This window comes from Chlorocebus sabaeus, chromosome 27, assembly GCF_047675955.1.
Source record: "Chlorocebus sabaeus isolate Y175 chromosome 27, mChlSab1.0.hap1, whole genome shotgun sequence".
Lineage (NCBI taxonomy): Eukaryota > Metazoa > Chordata > Mammalia > Primates > Cercopithecidae > Chlorocebus > Chlorocebus sabaeus.
Genome location: NC_132930.1, coordinates 47,885,053 through 47,901,532, shown reverse-complemented (window position 1 = coordinate 47,901,532; position 16,480 = coordinate 47,885,053). Strand labels below are relative to the sequence as shown.

The 16,480-nt window shown below is 46.9% G+C and overlaps 1 protein-coding gene across 3 annotated transcripts in view; it reads left to right on the top strand.

Annotated features, from left to right (window-relative positions):
• Window positions 1-16,480, top strand: part of NSD2 (nuclear receptor binding SET domain protein 2) — a 113,339-nt gene that overhangs the window by 4,078 nt on the left and 92,781 nt on the right. The gene's annotated exons all lie outside the window — the stretch shown is intronic.

Genomic DNA, 16,480 nt, shown 5'->3' with positions numbered 1-16,480 from the left:
TCAGGTGATCCTCCCACTTCGGCCTCGTGCCTGGCCTGCAGTATAGCTTTTGAAGGAATTGATTGATTTGATGAAATTTGGTTTGCTAGTTAAAAAATCAAGACAGATTGGCCGGGTGCGGTGGCTCATGCCTGTAATCCCAGCACTTTGGGAGGCCCAGGCGGGCAGATCACGAGGTCAGGAGATTGAAATCATCCTGGCTAACATGGTAAAACCCCATGTCTACTAAAAAAAAAAAAAAAAATTAGCCGGGCGTGGTGGCGGATGCCTGCAGTCCCAGCTACTCAGGAGACTGACAAAGGAGAATGGCGTTAACCCGGGAGGCGGAGCTTGCAGTGAGCCAAGATCCGCCAGGGCACCACAGCCTGGGAGACAGCGAGACTCCGTCTCCAAAAAAAAAAAAAAAAAAAAAAATCAAGATAGGTTTTGGCCAGGCACAGTGACTCAAGCCTGTAATCCCAGCACTTTGGCAGGCCGAGGTGGGCGGATCACGAGGTCAGGAGATCGAGACCATCCAGGCTAACACGGTGAAACCCCGTCTCTACTAAAAATACAAAAAATTAGCTGGGCATGGTGGTGGGCGCCTGTAGTCCCAGCTACTCGGGAGGGTGAGGCAGGAGAATGGCATGAACCTGGGAGGCGGAGCTTGCAGTGAGATGAGATTGTGCCACTGTACTCCAGCCTGGGCGACAGTGAGACCCCGGTCTCAAAAAAAAAAAAAAAAAAAAGATTTCAAATTAGGTTTGTATTAGCATCTGCCTTCCTAAAACCACCTGGCCCCAGATGAGTTTTCAAAGCATCTTACTTTCTGTAATACTTAATGGTTTCAACAAAATATACAAGGATAGAAATTGCAGTGTTGGTTAGCTGAGTGATGGCCTCAGCTCAAAAACTCCAGTAGTGGATAGACACAGTGGCTCATGCCTGTAATTGCAGCACTTTGGGAGGCTGAGGTGGGAGGATCGCTTGAGGCTAGGAGTTTGACACCAGCTTGGGCAACATAGGGAGACCCCATCTTTACAAAAATTTTAAAAAATTAACTGGGCATGGTGGTGTGTGCCTATAGTCCCAGATAGTTGGGAGGCTGAAGTGGGAGGTCACCTGAGCCCAGGACTTTGAGGCTGCAGTGAGCTATGATCATACCACCACACTGCAGCCTGGGAGATAGCACAACCCTCTCTCTCAAAAAAAAAAATCAAACCTAAACACAAAACCCCAATAGTGAGACTACCCTAGTGGGTGTGTAGAAAAAATGCTTTTTTTTCCTGGAAGGAATTGGAACCTCAGTTTTTAAGTTGACTTGGTTGGCATTGAGACAGCTGATGATGTGAATTAAATGTGTTAGGCCGTTGGCTGGTGCGGTGGCTCACTCCTGTAATCCCAGCACTTTGGGAGGCCAAGGCAGGCAGATCACCTGAGGTCAGGAGTCTGAGACCAGCCTGGGAAATGTGGTGAAATGCCGTCTCTACCAAAAATACAAAAATTAGCCGGGCGTGGTGGCAGGTACCTGTAATTCCAGCTACTCCGGAGGCTGAGGCAGGAGACTTGCCAGAGCCTGGGAGGCAGAGGTTGAAATGAGCCTAAATCACGCCACTGCACTCCAGCCTGGGTAACACGAGACTCTGTCTCAAGGAAAAAAAAAAATTGTTACGCTTTTAGAGGATCTGTGCATGTTAATAACGTTCTTATATTTTGATGGTTTTCATATATTTTTGCTGCTATATTATGGAGGCTAATGATCAGAAAGCATTTTTCCAACTCCAGTTTTACTGTCTTCAGGTAGTTCTCTACACACTGCCTTGTCTTTTTAAAATACAGATGTCCTATGTGTCCCTACTCTTCAAGGGGTGACTCTTACTGCCCATTGGGGTCCAAGACCAGTCTCTCACTGGGCTTTCTGACTCTCACTGCACTATGCGTTTTGCCTTCATCTCAGTTATTCAGCTTATCTCTTTCTGCCATGTTTTTCCTCTGGGCCTTTGCATGGTCAGTTTTTATTCCTTTCTTCTGCCCCTGTGCCCCCTTACCCCATGTGTGTGGGGGCTAGGCGTGCTTTCCCTCTTCCTTCCCTCTGCCAGGTCTCAGCTTGGGCCCCACCCTGAATGCCATCCCTGACTCCCTGCCTTTTTTGGGAGACCCTTGTCTTTTCCATCTTCACCCACTCCCATTCTCATTCTGTTACAGCCACACGGGCCTCTTGTCTGCTCTTAAGCCCTGCAGCTCTGCTGCCTCCGACTATTGCCCTTGCTCCTCCTTTGACGTGGAATGCTGTCTCCAGGTATCTTTGTGGCTTGTCCCTCACCCTCCTTGAGGTCTTTGCTTATACTTCTCCCTCTCAGGCACCTTCTCTGACCACAGATTTAAAGTACTCTGTTGTGACCAGGTACTATTACAGTTTATCTGTGATCCTGGTGCTTTATGAAGTCAAAATGGGAGGATCACTCCAGCCCAGGAGTTTGAGGTTGCAGGGAACCATGATTATGCCACCGCATTCCAGACTGGGTGACAGTAAGACTCTGTCCCAAAAGAAAAATAAAATTAAAAAAAATTATTATATATGTACACACACACTTCTGAGATGGAGTCTCACTTTGTCACCCAGGCTGGGAGTGCAGTGGCACAATCTAGGCTTACCACAACCTCCGCTTCCTGGGTTCAAGCGATACTCCTGCCTCAGCCTCCCAAGTAGCTGGGATTACAGGTGTGTGCCACCATACCTGGCTAATTTTTTTTTGTATTTTTAATAGAGACTAGGCCATGTTGGCCAGGCTGGTCTCGAACTCCTGACCTCAAGTGATCTGCCTGCCTTGGCCTCCCAGAGTGTTGGGATTACAGGCGTGAGCCACCATGCCTGGCCAAAACAATTTAAAAAATTACTCTGTTGCTATCTGACACTCCTCATCTGCCTTAGATTTTCTCCATAGCACATACCTCCGACATTCCATGTGTCTTTCTGACTGCATTGGGTCATCTGTGAAGGCAGGGACTTTTCTCCTTTCGCTTGGCTTGCTGTCATATCCTCAGCACCTGGAATGGTACCTGAGTGACTGTCAGGCATTCAGTGACTATTTGAATACATACACAGCCTTCAGTACTTTGTATGCTTTAGGGGGCATAATATGTCCCAGCAATGGTGTGAATGAAGGGGAGTGGTGTGAGCATGTTTGCCTTGGTGTGGAGTTGGAAGGGTGGAGGGCCATGGACTGGTGGCAGAGGTCACAGAAGAGCCTTATGCATCACTAGCAGGGCTGGAGAACCGTGACTTTACTAATGCACAGGAGGCGAGGGTGGGGAACTGTGGACAGGTGGGAGAGAATGAGCAGAGGCAGCATTGCCGGGCCTGGACCACAGCGTGAGAGTGGTGCAGGAGCGGGGTCCCTGTCCAGACCTTACAGATGGAAAGATTGGGTAGTTGCTGTACCACTGTTACCTCTCTGTGAACCAGGGGAAGGGAAAGTGGGCCTGGCTTCTGACCTACCTCATTTCCTTCCAGAAGGAAGCTCTGATCTCACCTACCTGCCTAAAAATGTGTTACTGGAACTTCACTGTTTGCTTAGAAGAGAAAGCCCTGGATCTTGAGGATGGCGCTTGGTTCCTGCCTTTCTTTCATATATTTGTGTGTGTGTGTGTGTGTGTGTGTGTGTGTATACACACACCACATTTTTTTTTTTTTAATGTGTATTTTTTCTTTCCTCTGTGACTCTGGCCAGTGATCCTGCCTGTCTTTCTAGCGTCTTGGCTGGCCAGTCCTTTGTGGTTGCTGTGAGATCACATCATGCTGCCTGTAGCTCTTGTGATGAGCCGCGCCCTGTCCCGTGGATCTTTGCATGTGCTGTTGCTTCTTCCTGAGTTGCCTAATTTTGTGTTGCTGTGGTGGTTTTATGGCTCACCCCTCATCTCTGTGAAGGCTTTCACTATTTCTACTAGAACCAAGTGTTGCAGACCCTGGGCCCATGGCACTTGGGGGGTGTGTGTGTGTGTGTTTTCTCCCAATTTTGTCATGCCTTCGTGAGTACTGGGCCCTCTTATGACAGCCTGTTGCACAGGCTCTTGTCCCATTCTCTTTTCCATGTGAATTTTTCAAGTTGAGGGCCCTTTGATTTGTCTTCAGTGCCTAGATGTGGAAAGCACTTAGTTAACAAGTGGAGATAGTTTTTGGGTATTCTGTTTTCCTAATGATTTTTATTTCATAAATACGTGAATTTCTAGATTTTTGGTTAAAATATGTGTTAGAGGCTGGGCGTGGTGGCTCATGCCTGTAATCCCAGCACTTTGGGAGGCCAGGGCGGGCAGATCATAAGGTCAGGAGATCGAGACCATCCTGGCTAACACGGTGAAACCCCGTGTCTACTAAAAATACCAAAAATTAGCCGGGCGTGGTGGTGGGTGCCTGTAGTCCCAGCCGCTGGGAGGCTGAGGCAGGAGAATGGCGTGAACCTGGGAGGCGGAGCTTGCAGACAGCTGAGATCATGCCACTGCACTCCATATCCTGGGTGACAGAGCAAGACTCCCTCTCAAAAAAAAAAATAAATAAATAAAAATGTTAGAAATAGGAGGCTTCTGTGTTCTTTCCCCTCCAAAATTTGGAGTTGGTGTAATCTTTGTACAGCCTTGCTACATGAATCTTTGAGCAGCAAAGCATCTTCTTCTCATTGAATCCTCACAGCAGGAAGTTGAATCCCAAAGATGTCAAGTAACTGATCCAAAGTCACAAGGCTGTATGTGATGGAGTTAGAACTCCTACAGGGCCTGACCTCTGATTCTGCGCCCTGGGAACGAACTTGTTTTGCCTCTCAGGGAAAACTTTAACATATAGCTGTGTATATGTGGATGGAAGACTGAGCCATTATATTTCTGCCAGTCAGTATGGCAGTGTACTTCTGTCTGATATTTCTTCATTCATTGAGTATCAGCTGTGTGCCAGTGATGAGCCAAGACCTATGTCCTTGTTCCCATGGGTTTTATAGGCCTGAAATGGGATGAAATGGGGAGGGACAGTGAGCAAAGGTCATATCTTTGAAAAGCCTGTGAAATACTTCTGTCAAAAAGAAAAAAAAATCAAACCTGAGTCCAGTCAAGCTCCTATGTTTAACAACCAATCTACAGGAAATACAGGGGTGAGAGAAACATGCTGAACTATACTACAGAGTTGCCATTGGCAACACTGAGAATGTGGGAAACTCTAAGACCAGTAACCCATACTCATCAACAGGGAAAAATGTAGGGGACTGATGACAAGAGACTGGAGGTACATGGACTAATTTTTATCGTAGGGTTTATCTGTGTTAGTGTCAGGCCAGTCTGTTAGAGAAACAACTGAATATCATTTATGATATTTAAGACAATTAGAATTTGGAACATTGATTATATTTATTATTGAGGAATTATTTTTATTTTTACCTGTGATAGTGGTTTTGTTGTGTTTAAAGTAATTCCTACCTTTTAGAGGTGCATACAGACATTTACCAATGAAATGGTACATCATCTGGGATTTGTGTCATGATCCTATGGGAGCGAGGGAGCCGGTTATTTGTGGTTACATCAGGACTTCAGGACTGGTCTAGGTTGAAAGTGGTATGGGCACATGGGTTCTAACTTTTTTTTTTTTGAGATAGGGTCCCTCCTGGGCTCAAATGATCCTCCCACCTCAGCCTCCTGAGTAGCTGGGACACAGGCGTGTGCCACCACACCTGGCTAATTTTTTAATGTGTGTTTTTTTTTTTTTTTTTTTTTTTGAGATGGAGTCTTGCTCTCCGTTACCCAGGCTGGAGTGCAGTGGCGCGATCTCGGCTTACTGCAAGCTCCAGCTCCTGGGTTCACGCCATTCTCCTGCCTCAGCCTCCCCAGCAGTTGGGACTACAGGCGCATGCTGCCACGCTCGGTTAATTTTTTTGTATTTTTAGTAGAGACGGGGTTTCACCGTGTTAGCCAGGATGGTCTCGATCTCTTGACCTCATGATCCGCCCACCTCGGCCTCCCAAAGTGCTGGGATTACAGGCGTGAGCCACCGCACCCGGCCTGTTTTTGTTTTTAAATAGAGACAAGGTTTTGCCATTTCGCCATGTTGCCCAAGCTGGTCTTGAACTCCTGGACTCAAGCAGTCCTTCTGCCTGCACCTCCCAGAGTTCTGGGATTACAAGTGTGAGCCACTCCTCTGAGCCCTGGTTCTAACTATTCTCTCCACATTTATGTGTGTTTAGAGTTCCTTATCACACAAAGCAAGTCATGAAGGAAAGATCTAAGTGCATCTAGTAGGGAGGTTATACCTGACAGGGCTTTGGGAAAGACTTCTTGATGGGATAGACACTAGAACAGGGAGCAGAGAGCAGAATGAGGATTGGGTGTTGGCTCCATGAGGGTAGGGGTGAGTATCAGATGAAGGGAAGAGCCTGTGCAGAACTTCCGTGATAGAGCAGGAAAAAGCTGGTATGGCTGGAGCAGAGGGAGTCGGGCACGTTCTTTTAGGTCCTATTAAGAGCAGTGTGAGGTTTTTAAGGGTGATGGTGTGACATGAATCTATTTGCTTTGGAAAGAGGATTCCTTAGATTGCTCTATAGATTGAGTTGGTGCTGGGGAAGGTTCGGGAAGAGTGTGTACAGAAGCCCAATCTGTGGTCACTCTGTTCAGGTGAAAACCTTTCTGTTGTCCCTGCTTTGGGTCCCTGATTGGATTGGACAGCCCTGTCTCCTTGAAATGTGGTTTGGCCTGTGATTTGCTCCGGCCAGTGGAAAGTGATATGCAACTTCTGAGTGGAAGGGCTGAGACACATGCTTTATCATATTCCCTTTCTCTTGTTTCTGACTGTGGAAACAAACGGATATGTACCATGGGCAAGAAAGAAAACTTTGGGCCAGGCGCAGTGGCTCACGCGTGTAATCCTAGCACTTTGGGAGGCTGAAGCGGGCAGATCTCGAGGTGAGGAGATCGATACCATCCTGGCTAACACAGTGAAACCCCGTCTCTACTAAAAACACACAAAAATTAGCCGAGCGTGATGGCAGGCGCCTGTAGTCCCAGCTACTCGGGAGGCTGAGGCCAGAGAATGGCGTGAACCCGGGAAGTGGAGCTTGCAGTGAGCTGAGATTGCGCCATTGCACTCTAGCCTGGGCGACAGAGCGAGACTCTGTCTCAAAAAAATAAAATAAAAGAAAGAAAGAAAGAAAACTTTGGGTTGAGCCAAGTAACAGTTTTGGGTTTGTTTCGGTACCATAACCAATCTCCAGTGGTTCTCAAAGTGGTCCCCAGACTGGCAGCATCAGTGGCCTGGATGCTAGTTAGAAATGCACGTTTTCGGCTCTCAGATCTACTGCATCGTAAACTCTGGAGTGGGGCCCAACAATCTGTGTTCTAATGTGTCCTTCATGTGATTCTGATGCCCTTGAGTTGAGAGCTACTGTCTGAGTTTCCTGACTGATAAGTCAGGAGACTGTTGGCGTCAGTCTTGGTGAAAGAGCTTGGTGGTTGGCCAGTGTTGGGATTGTGGGTGTGGAGAAAAGTGGACAGGCCTAGCTAGGAAGGCTTCTGGAGTAAAATTGATAAGTTGTGTTGTTTGGGATAAGGAGAGATGAGGGGAAGTTCTGGTGCCAGTGATAGCCCTAAGTTTTTGTCTGACAGAACCAGATGGATGGAGGTGCCATTTACTGTCCAGATAGCGTTCTTTCTGTATGCATTTACATTTCCTTCCATTTCAAGGTTCAGAAACAAGAGAAAGCCCATTAAGAAATAAAAATTTGTGAACTTCCTTAGCTAGAGTGACAGTTTCTCAATGAACCCCACCTTGATGACTCTCCCCCCATTAAAAAGTGTACTCCCTCTGCAGGACTGGGTGTGTGGCTCAGGCCTGTAATCCCAGCACTTTGGGAGGCTGAGGCAAGCAGATCACTTGAGGCCAGAAGTTGGAGACCAGCCTGGCCAACATGGCGAAACCCTGTCTCTATTAAAAATACAAAAAATTAGCTGGGTGTGGTTGCACCCACCTGTAACCCCAGCTACTTGGGAGACTGAGGCATGAGAATCACTTGAACCGGAAGGTGGAGGTTGCAGTGACCCGAGATTACACCACTGCACTTCAGCCTGGGTGACAGAGCAAGACTCTGTTTCCAAAAAAAAAAAAAAAAAAAAAAAGTGTACCTCCTCTGCTCTCCTGATCCCACCTTGTTTGTTGTCCCCATCTGCTCTCTCAGCTGCAGTGGAAGCCCCATGAAAGCAGGGCTCTTGTGTCTTGTCCATGACTGCGTTCCCAGAGTGAGCAGCCGGGGTGGGTGCTCAGCATGTGTGAGCTGAAGGAGCTGCCTAGATGGCGATGAGGAGTGAATGTGGCCCACATGGAGCTGCACGCAGGAGTTGCACTGCTGCCTCTCATTATCTGTTCATGTTTTTCTACACAGTAGCCTAGGATAGAGGCTGGAACTGTCACGAGAGCATGGAGAAGCTTGTTTAACTTAAGACAACTTATTCTTCCTTAAGTGGGAGAGAAAAAATGACATTTCAGCAGAAGCAGTACTAACTACAATGAAAACTTACAAAATTACTGAGAAAGTTGCAGGCATAAAAATTAGATTTTTCCCCCTTTTTTTGTGGGGGAGGAGATGGGGTCTTGCTCTGTCACCCAGGCTGGAGTGCAGTGGCATGATCTTGGCTCACTGCAACCTCTGCCTCCTGGGATCAAGCCAGCCTCCCAAGTATCTGGGACTATGGGTGCCTGCCACTGTGCCTGGCTAATTTTTGTATTTTCTTGTAGAGATGGGGTTTCGCCTTGTTGCCCAGGCTGGTCTCAAACTCCTGAGCTCAAGTGATCTGGCCCACCTTCGCCTCCCAAAGCACTGAGATTACAAGTGTGAGCCACTGCAGTCCCCTTTTGTTCTTTTTTTTTTTGAGACGGAGTTTCGCCCTGTCACCCAGCCTGGAGTGCAGTGGCACAATCTTGGCTCACTGCAACCTCCAACTCCCTGGTTCAAGTGATTCTCCTGCCTCAGCCTCCCGAGTAGCTGGGATTACAGGCATATGCCACCACGCCTAGCTAGTTTTTGTATTTTTAGTAGAGACGGGGTTTCACCATGTTGGCCAGGATGATCTCGATCTCCTGACCTCACGATCTGCCTGCCTCAGCCTCCCAAAGTGCTGGGATTACAGGTGTGAGCCACCGCACCTGGCCTCATTCTTTATCTGTAAATTGTATACTTTATTTGTGGAAGACAAATGGATTATGTATCGTGTTAACAGTGTATTGGGTTCTTTTCAGTTGAGTTCTGAAATCTGCAAGTGTATCTTTAAAATTCAACTGCCTGGGCCACGCCAGTAATCCCAGCACTTTGGGAGGCCGAGGTGGGCGGATCACCTGAGGTCAGGAGTTTGAGACCAGCCTGACCAACATGGAGAAACCCCGTCTTTACTAAAAATACAAAAAATTAGCCGGGCGTGGTGGCGGGAACCTGTAATCTCAGCTACTCAGGAGGCTGAGGCGGGAGAATCACTTGAACCTGGGAGGCGGAGGTTGCAGTAAGCCGAGATTGTGCCATTGCACTCCAGCCTGGGTGACAAGAGCAAAACTCTGTTTCAAAAAAAAAAAAAAAAAATTCAACTGCCTGTAACTCCTTTGAAACAAATAATAGTGCTGCTTGTTTGTCCAGTATCTACCTTTTTAGGCTGAATGCATGTCTATTTTTTATATACCAGTATGTTCACAGCTGCTATAGGCATTTCAACAAATCAGTGGATTAAATCAGTAAAGAGCAGAAACAAGACATTGCCAGTGCCCTCAGGCTCCTGCTTACGGATCAGTGGAGCATTATTGAGGGCTCTCTACTGATTCAGAATAAATAGTAACAGAATGAATTATGGTCATTGCCTTCTCCATTTTCTTTGGGAGAGGGGGCCCTGGTCATTCTTGTAAAACTTCTGAGGTAAAGGACATCGGTCTCAGTGGCCCCTGTTTATGTGTATTTTGATAGGACCTTGTCCTTGCTCTGCATTTCTGCCTCTGGGGAGTCGCAAGTGGCTACTTGGGGCTACGCATAATGCTGGATTGTGGAGGCATGCTCTGGGTCCTTGAGCCTGGCTGCTGTTCATGGTTGTGCCTTCTTGGTGGGTGCCCCTGTCTCAGGAGCTGTTGTTGCCTCTCTTGGTACCCATGTGCTGTTCCTCTTTGTTACCACCCAGAGGTCCCTGCAGACCTGTGTCTGAGGTCCAGGTTCCACAGAGCTGCCCTGATACAGGCAGTCCCTCACTGCTCTCTTCCCCCAGGGGAAGTTCCAGTCGCAGTTCCACAACTCAGTAGAGAAACTGAGTTGTGTGAGTTCCAGCCTAGAGTTTATATAAATTTTATTTCCAGAGATGTGCAATTTGACACATCATTATGGCAAAATTAGCTTAAGTATTATTTTTCATAATTCTATAATCAGAAAATATCTTTTATGAATAATTTGTATAATACAGAAAAGTGGAAGGAAAAATACAACTCTGCCCTCACCAACCAAAATGTTGAAGCATATTTTCAGCTTATCTTTTCCTTTATGAAACTAAAGCACGTCCATTGAAGACGTGTGCTTTGTGAGTCTTGTAATCAAAGGTGACAGCCCCTGCTCTGCTCCCTTTCAGAGTTCCATCAAGGTAACCTCTGCTCTTTCAGCTGTTTCCTTTTTTTCTTTTTTGTTTTTGAGACAGGATCTCACTCTGTCGCCAGGGCTGGAGTATGGTGGTATGATCTCAGTTCACTGCAACCTCCGCCTCCCGGGCTCAGGCAATTCTCGTGCCTCAGCCTCCTCAGTAGCTGGGATTACAGGTGTGCACCACCATGCCCAGCTAATTTTTGTATTTTTAGTAGAGACAGGGTTTCACTATGTGGGCCAGGCTGGTCTTGAACTCCTGGCCTCAAGTGATTCACTCATCTTGGCCTCTGAAAGTTCTGGGATTACAGGCTTGAGCCACTGCGCCTGGCGTTTCAGATGTTTCTATTTATCTGTACTTTAAAAAGTAACTTGCGGCCAGGTGCGGTGGCTCACGCATGTAATTCTAGCACTTTGGGAGGCCGAGGTGGGCAGATCACGAGGTCAGGAGACCGACACCATCCTAGCCAACATGGTGAAACCCCGTCTCTACTGAAATATACACACACACAAAATTAGCCAGGTGTGGTGCTGTGCGCCTGTAGTCCCAGCTACTCAGGAGACTGAGGTGGGGAATTGCTTGAACCTGGGGAGGCGGAGGTTGCAGTGAGCTGAGATTGTGCCACTGCACTCAAGCCTGAGGACAGAGCAAGACTCCGTCTCAAAAAAAAAAAAAAAAAAAAAGTAACTTGCTTATTTTGCTAATTTTAGAACTTCCAGATTGATATATGTTCAGTTCTGTCTGTGGAAGGTGATGAAGATTTAGCTTTCTTACCCGCCCTTCTTACCTCCCATGTTACCTCCCTACTTCTTTCCAATATTCCCAATGTTGTGGTGGTTTGATGATCTATTCCAGAACTTAGTGGCTGAAAAAACAACAACCTGTATTTGTTTACAGTTTAGTAAGTGGGACGTGGTCTGCCAGGGTTAGCTTGTTCCTCCTGCTCCATGTGATGCCAGCTTGTTGGTACTGGCTGTCAACTGTGAGAGTTCAGTAGGGACTTTCGGCCATGGACTTCATTCTCCCCAATGTGCCAATGTGGTCTATCCCATGAGGCTGCTTGGGCTTCCTTGCAGCATGGTGGCTGGTTCCATGAGGGAGGAAGTGAGATTTGCCAGTCGTTTTAAAGGCTAGAGTGAGAACTGTCATCACTTTTCACATGTTCTTCTTTTTTTAAAATCCCCCTTGCTCAGTTATAGCAAGTCCCCACTTTTGACATTTTTGTTGGTAAAAACAGCTACAGGGCCAGGCTAGAGTCAGGGGACTGGGGAAGCAGACCTTCATGTCTTGGTGGAGAGAGTGACAAAGAATTGTTGGCTATCTTCATTTGTATTTTATTGGTGAGGTCTTGCTCCCCTGTGCAGGCGAGAGTGCAGTGGCACAATCATAGCTCACTGTAGCCTCCAACTCCTGGGCTCAAGCAGTCCTCCTACTTCAGGCTACCACAGTGCTGGGATTACAGGTGTGAGCATGAGCCACTACACCTGGCTAATTTTTGTTGGCTGTCTTTAATCTACCACACTTTTATAGCAAGTTTTGGTTTAAATGAATGTAAATTGTTACATTGTTCAGCTAAATCATACACTGTGATGGATAATACTTGTATGAGTTTTTGTTTTCTGTTGGCTTTATTTTCCATGTATCTGTTACTAATTCAGCCTAAGGTTTTTCAAATGAACTGTATAAAAAGCCTTTGGGATGGTCAGTTACACTAGATCTGTCAGTTCCTTTTTTTCTTTTTTTTTTCTTCTGTGATGACCTTTCTCCCAGAGCTGTCTTCCTGCTCCAGATTGGACTCCTCCCTATTCTGCTGCACAGCTGTTCCCATTATCTTCTGAGATGGACCATCTGTTTTTTTGGATCTCATTTCTTCCTTAGTTTACCTTCATATTTGGTGATATGCAGTCTGGTAGTTATCTTAAAATATGTGTGAGGCAATGTTTATTAAGACTGTATGGCTGGGTGCGGTGGCTCACGCCTGTAATCCCAACACTTTGGGAGGCTGAGGTGGGTAGATCACCTGAGGTCAGGAGTTGGAGACCAGCCTGGTCAACCTGGTGAAACCCTGTCTCTAGTAACAATACAAAAATTAGCCGGGCGTGGTGTTGGGCGCCTGTGATCCTAGCTACTCAGGAGGCTGAAGCAGGGAGAATTGCCTGAACTCGGGCAGTGGAGGTTGCTGTGAGCTAAGATCCGGCCACTGCACTCCAGCCTGGGCGATAGAGCGAGATTGTCTCAAAAAAAAAAAAGGCTTTATATGCCCATCATCTCTGCATATTTTTCCTCAGAATTTTGAAGGTATTACTTTATTTTTTATTTTTAAATTGTTTTTATTTTTATTTTTTTTGAGACTGATTCTTGCTCTATCCAGGCTGTAGTGCAGTGGCAATCTCAGCTCACTGCAGTTTCCTCCTCTGGGGTTCAAGTGATTCTCTTGTCTCAGCCTCTGGAGTAGCTGGGATTACAGGCATGAGCCACCGCGCCTAGCTAATTTTTGTATTTTTAGTAGAGATGGGGTTTCACCATGTTGGCAAAGCTGTTCTCAAACTCCTGGCCTCAAGTGATCCACCCACCTCGGCCTCCCAAAGTATTGGGATTACAGACGTGAGCCACCACTCCCGGCTGCTTTATTATTTTTGAGCTTCCCATGTATATAATTTTTTTTTTTTTTTTTTTTTTTTTTTGAGACAGAGTCTCACTCTGTCGCCCAGGCTGGAGTGCAGTGGCATGATCTCAGCTCACCTCAACCTCCGCCTCCCAGGTTCAAGTGATTCTCCTGCCTTAGCCTCCCAAGTAGCTGTGATTACAGGCACCCACTTCCATGCCCGACTAAATTTTTGTATTTTTAGTAGAGATGAGGTTTCACCATGTTGGCCAGGCTGGTCTGGAACTCCTGACCTCGGGTGATCCACCCGCTTCGGCCTCCCAAAGTGCTGGGATAACAGGTGTGAGCCACTGCGCCCAGCCAACCTTTTTTTTTTTTTTTTTAATTGAGATAAAATTCACATAACATTTATTGTTTAAACCATTATAGAGTGTATAATTCAGTGGTGTTTTTGGTATGTTCAGTGTTGTGCAACAGTCCCTGCTACCTAATTCCTAAACATTTCATCATCTCAGTAAAAAACTCTGCACTGTTAAGCAGTCACTTTCTACCCTCTCCTCTCCCAGCCCCTAGCAGTCATTCTACTTCTGTCTTTATGGATTTGCCTATTTTAGGCATTTTACATAAATGGAATCATACAGCATGTGGCCTTTGTATCTAGCTTCTTTCACTTAGCATAATGTTTATTTGTGTTGTAGCATAAATCAGGACGTCATTTCTTTTTATGGTTAAATATCCATCGCATGGATAGACCATTTTGTTCAACCATTTATCAGCTGATAGACTGTTGGGTTGCTTTTTACTATTATCAGTAATGCTGCTGTGAACATTCTTTTTTTTTTTTTTTTTTTTTTTTTTTTTGAGACGGAGTCTCGCTCAGTCGCCCAGGCTGGAGTGCAGTGGCCGGATCTCAGCTCACTGCAAGTTCCGCCTCCTGGGTTCACGCCATTCTCCTGCCTCAGCCTCCCGCGCTGTGAACATTCTTGTACAAGGTTTTTTTTGAGACGGAGTTTCACTTTTGTTGCCCAGGCTGGAGTACAATGGCACGATCTCGGCTCACTGCAACCTCTGCCTCCTGGGTTCCAGTGGTTCTCCTGTCTTAGCCTCCCAAGTAACTAGGATTTCAGGTGCCCACCACCACACCTGGCTAATTTTGTATTTTCAGTAGAGATGGGGTTTCACCATGTTGGCCAGGCTGGTCTCGAACTCCTGACCTCAGGTGATCACCTGCCTTAGCCTCCCAAAGTGCTGGGATTACAGGGGTGAGCCACCATGCCTGGCCGTTTTTTTCTTTTTTGAGACAAGGTCTCACTCTGTCACCCAGGCTGGAGTGCAGTGGCACAATCTCGGCTCACTGCAGTCTCTGCCTCACAGACTGACACGATCTTCCCACCTCAGCTTCCCGAGTAGCTAAGACCACAGGCACATACCACCACGCCCAGCTAAGTTTTGTATTTTTTGTAGAGACGGGATTTTGCCATGTTGCCCAGGCTGATCTCGAATTCTTGGGCTCAAGCGATCCTTCTGCTTTGGCCTCCCATAGTACGGAGGTTACAGGCGTGAGCCACTGTGCCCCACCTACATGGAATTGTTTTTATGAGAACAGAGGTTCTTCCATCATTCAGTGATAGCAGGGTTGAAATATATTTCAGGTAGACTAGTGTGATATATTAGAAAATGAGGGTATTTTAGGTATGTGTAAATCATATTTGCAAACTTGGGTTTTCCATTTCAGTCTCTTCCGCCCCTGGAGGAATGGGTTGGAGCTCGGTCCGTCTCATGGCCAGGCTCTGGGGAATGTCCTGAAGATCTAACTGCTGTCCTAGTGTTGAGACCTCCTTCTGCTCAGTTAGATTGACAAATTATCAGAGTGGGCTTTAGCTGACATCTAAGCCAGTGGGCAAGGTGGGAGCAGCGAGGCCTACTGTGTCTGAAGTGTTAAAGCTCCCCAGAGGGCCGGGTGCGGTGGCTCATGCCTGTAATCCCAGCACTTTGGGAGGCCGGCGCAGGTAGTTCATAAGGTCAGGAGATCGAGACCATCTTGGCTAACACTGTGAAACCCCGTCTCTATCAAAAATACCACCAAAAAAAAAAAAAAAAAGAAAAAAGAAAAAAAAGAAAAAAAAACTAGCCAGGCATGGTGGCGGGCGCCTGTAGTCCCAGCAACTCAGGAGGCTGGGACAGGAGAATAGCATGAACCCGGCAGGCAGAGCTTACAGTGAGCCGAGATCACGCCACTGTACTCCAGCCTGGGTGACAGAGCGAGACTCCGTCTCAAAAAAAAAAAAAAAAAAAAAAACCTCACCAGAAATGCGCACTAGGACTTACCCAGCCCCAGTCCAGGAAGGAATAGTCTTCCTGCCTCCCCACCGCCCTCTACGTTTCTCTTTTCCTAGCATGTCTACACTTCCTAATTTCTGCCTCTCTCCTCTAGAATATAAGCACCTCAAGAATAAGGAATGCATTTTGTTTGTTGCTCTGTTTCCAAGTGCTGGAGAACTTGTGGGACTCAGTGGTTCTTTATTTTTATTTCTTTATTTTTATTTTAATTTTAGAGATGGAGTCTCACCATCACCATGTTGCCCAGGCTGGTCTCCAACTCCTGTGCTCAAGCGATCCTCCCTTCTTGGCCTCCCAAAGTGCTGGGATCACAGGTGTGGGTCCCCCACACTTGGCCTGAGTGAGTGGGTTCTGAATGGTGACAGTTGTTGTCCAGAGCCTTCCCCCTGCTTCGGAGAGCGGAGTCCCTCCCCTCATGTTGGAGACCTCCCAAGGTCCATGTGGTCCTATAGGGGCTGTTCAGCCTCCCTAGCCCCTTAATGTGTCAGGTCATATTGTATATATTCCGTAAAATGTGAATAGTTGTATAATTCCTAAGCACTTATTTTAAGAAACAGCAATGTGATGCTTAACTCTTCCCACCTCTGTTCCTGTCCCCCTTAGAAAACCACTGATAACTCATTTTTTTTTTTTTTGAGATGGAGTCTCGCCTTGTCGCCCAGGCTGGAGTGCAGTGGCCTGATCTCAGCTCACTGCAACCTCTGCCTCTCGGGTTCAAGCGATTCTCCTGCCTCAGCCTCCTGAGTAGCTGGGATTATAGGCATGCATCACCACGCCTGGCTAATTTTTTGTATGCTTAGTAGAGATGGGGTTTCACCATGTTGGCCAGGGTGGTCTTGAACTCCTAACCTGGTGATCTGCTCACCTCAGCCTCCCAAAGTGCTGGGATTACAGGCATGAGCCACCGTGCCCGTCCTAGAACCACTGATA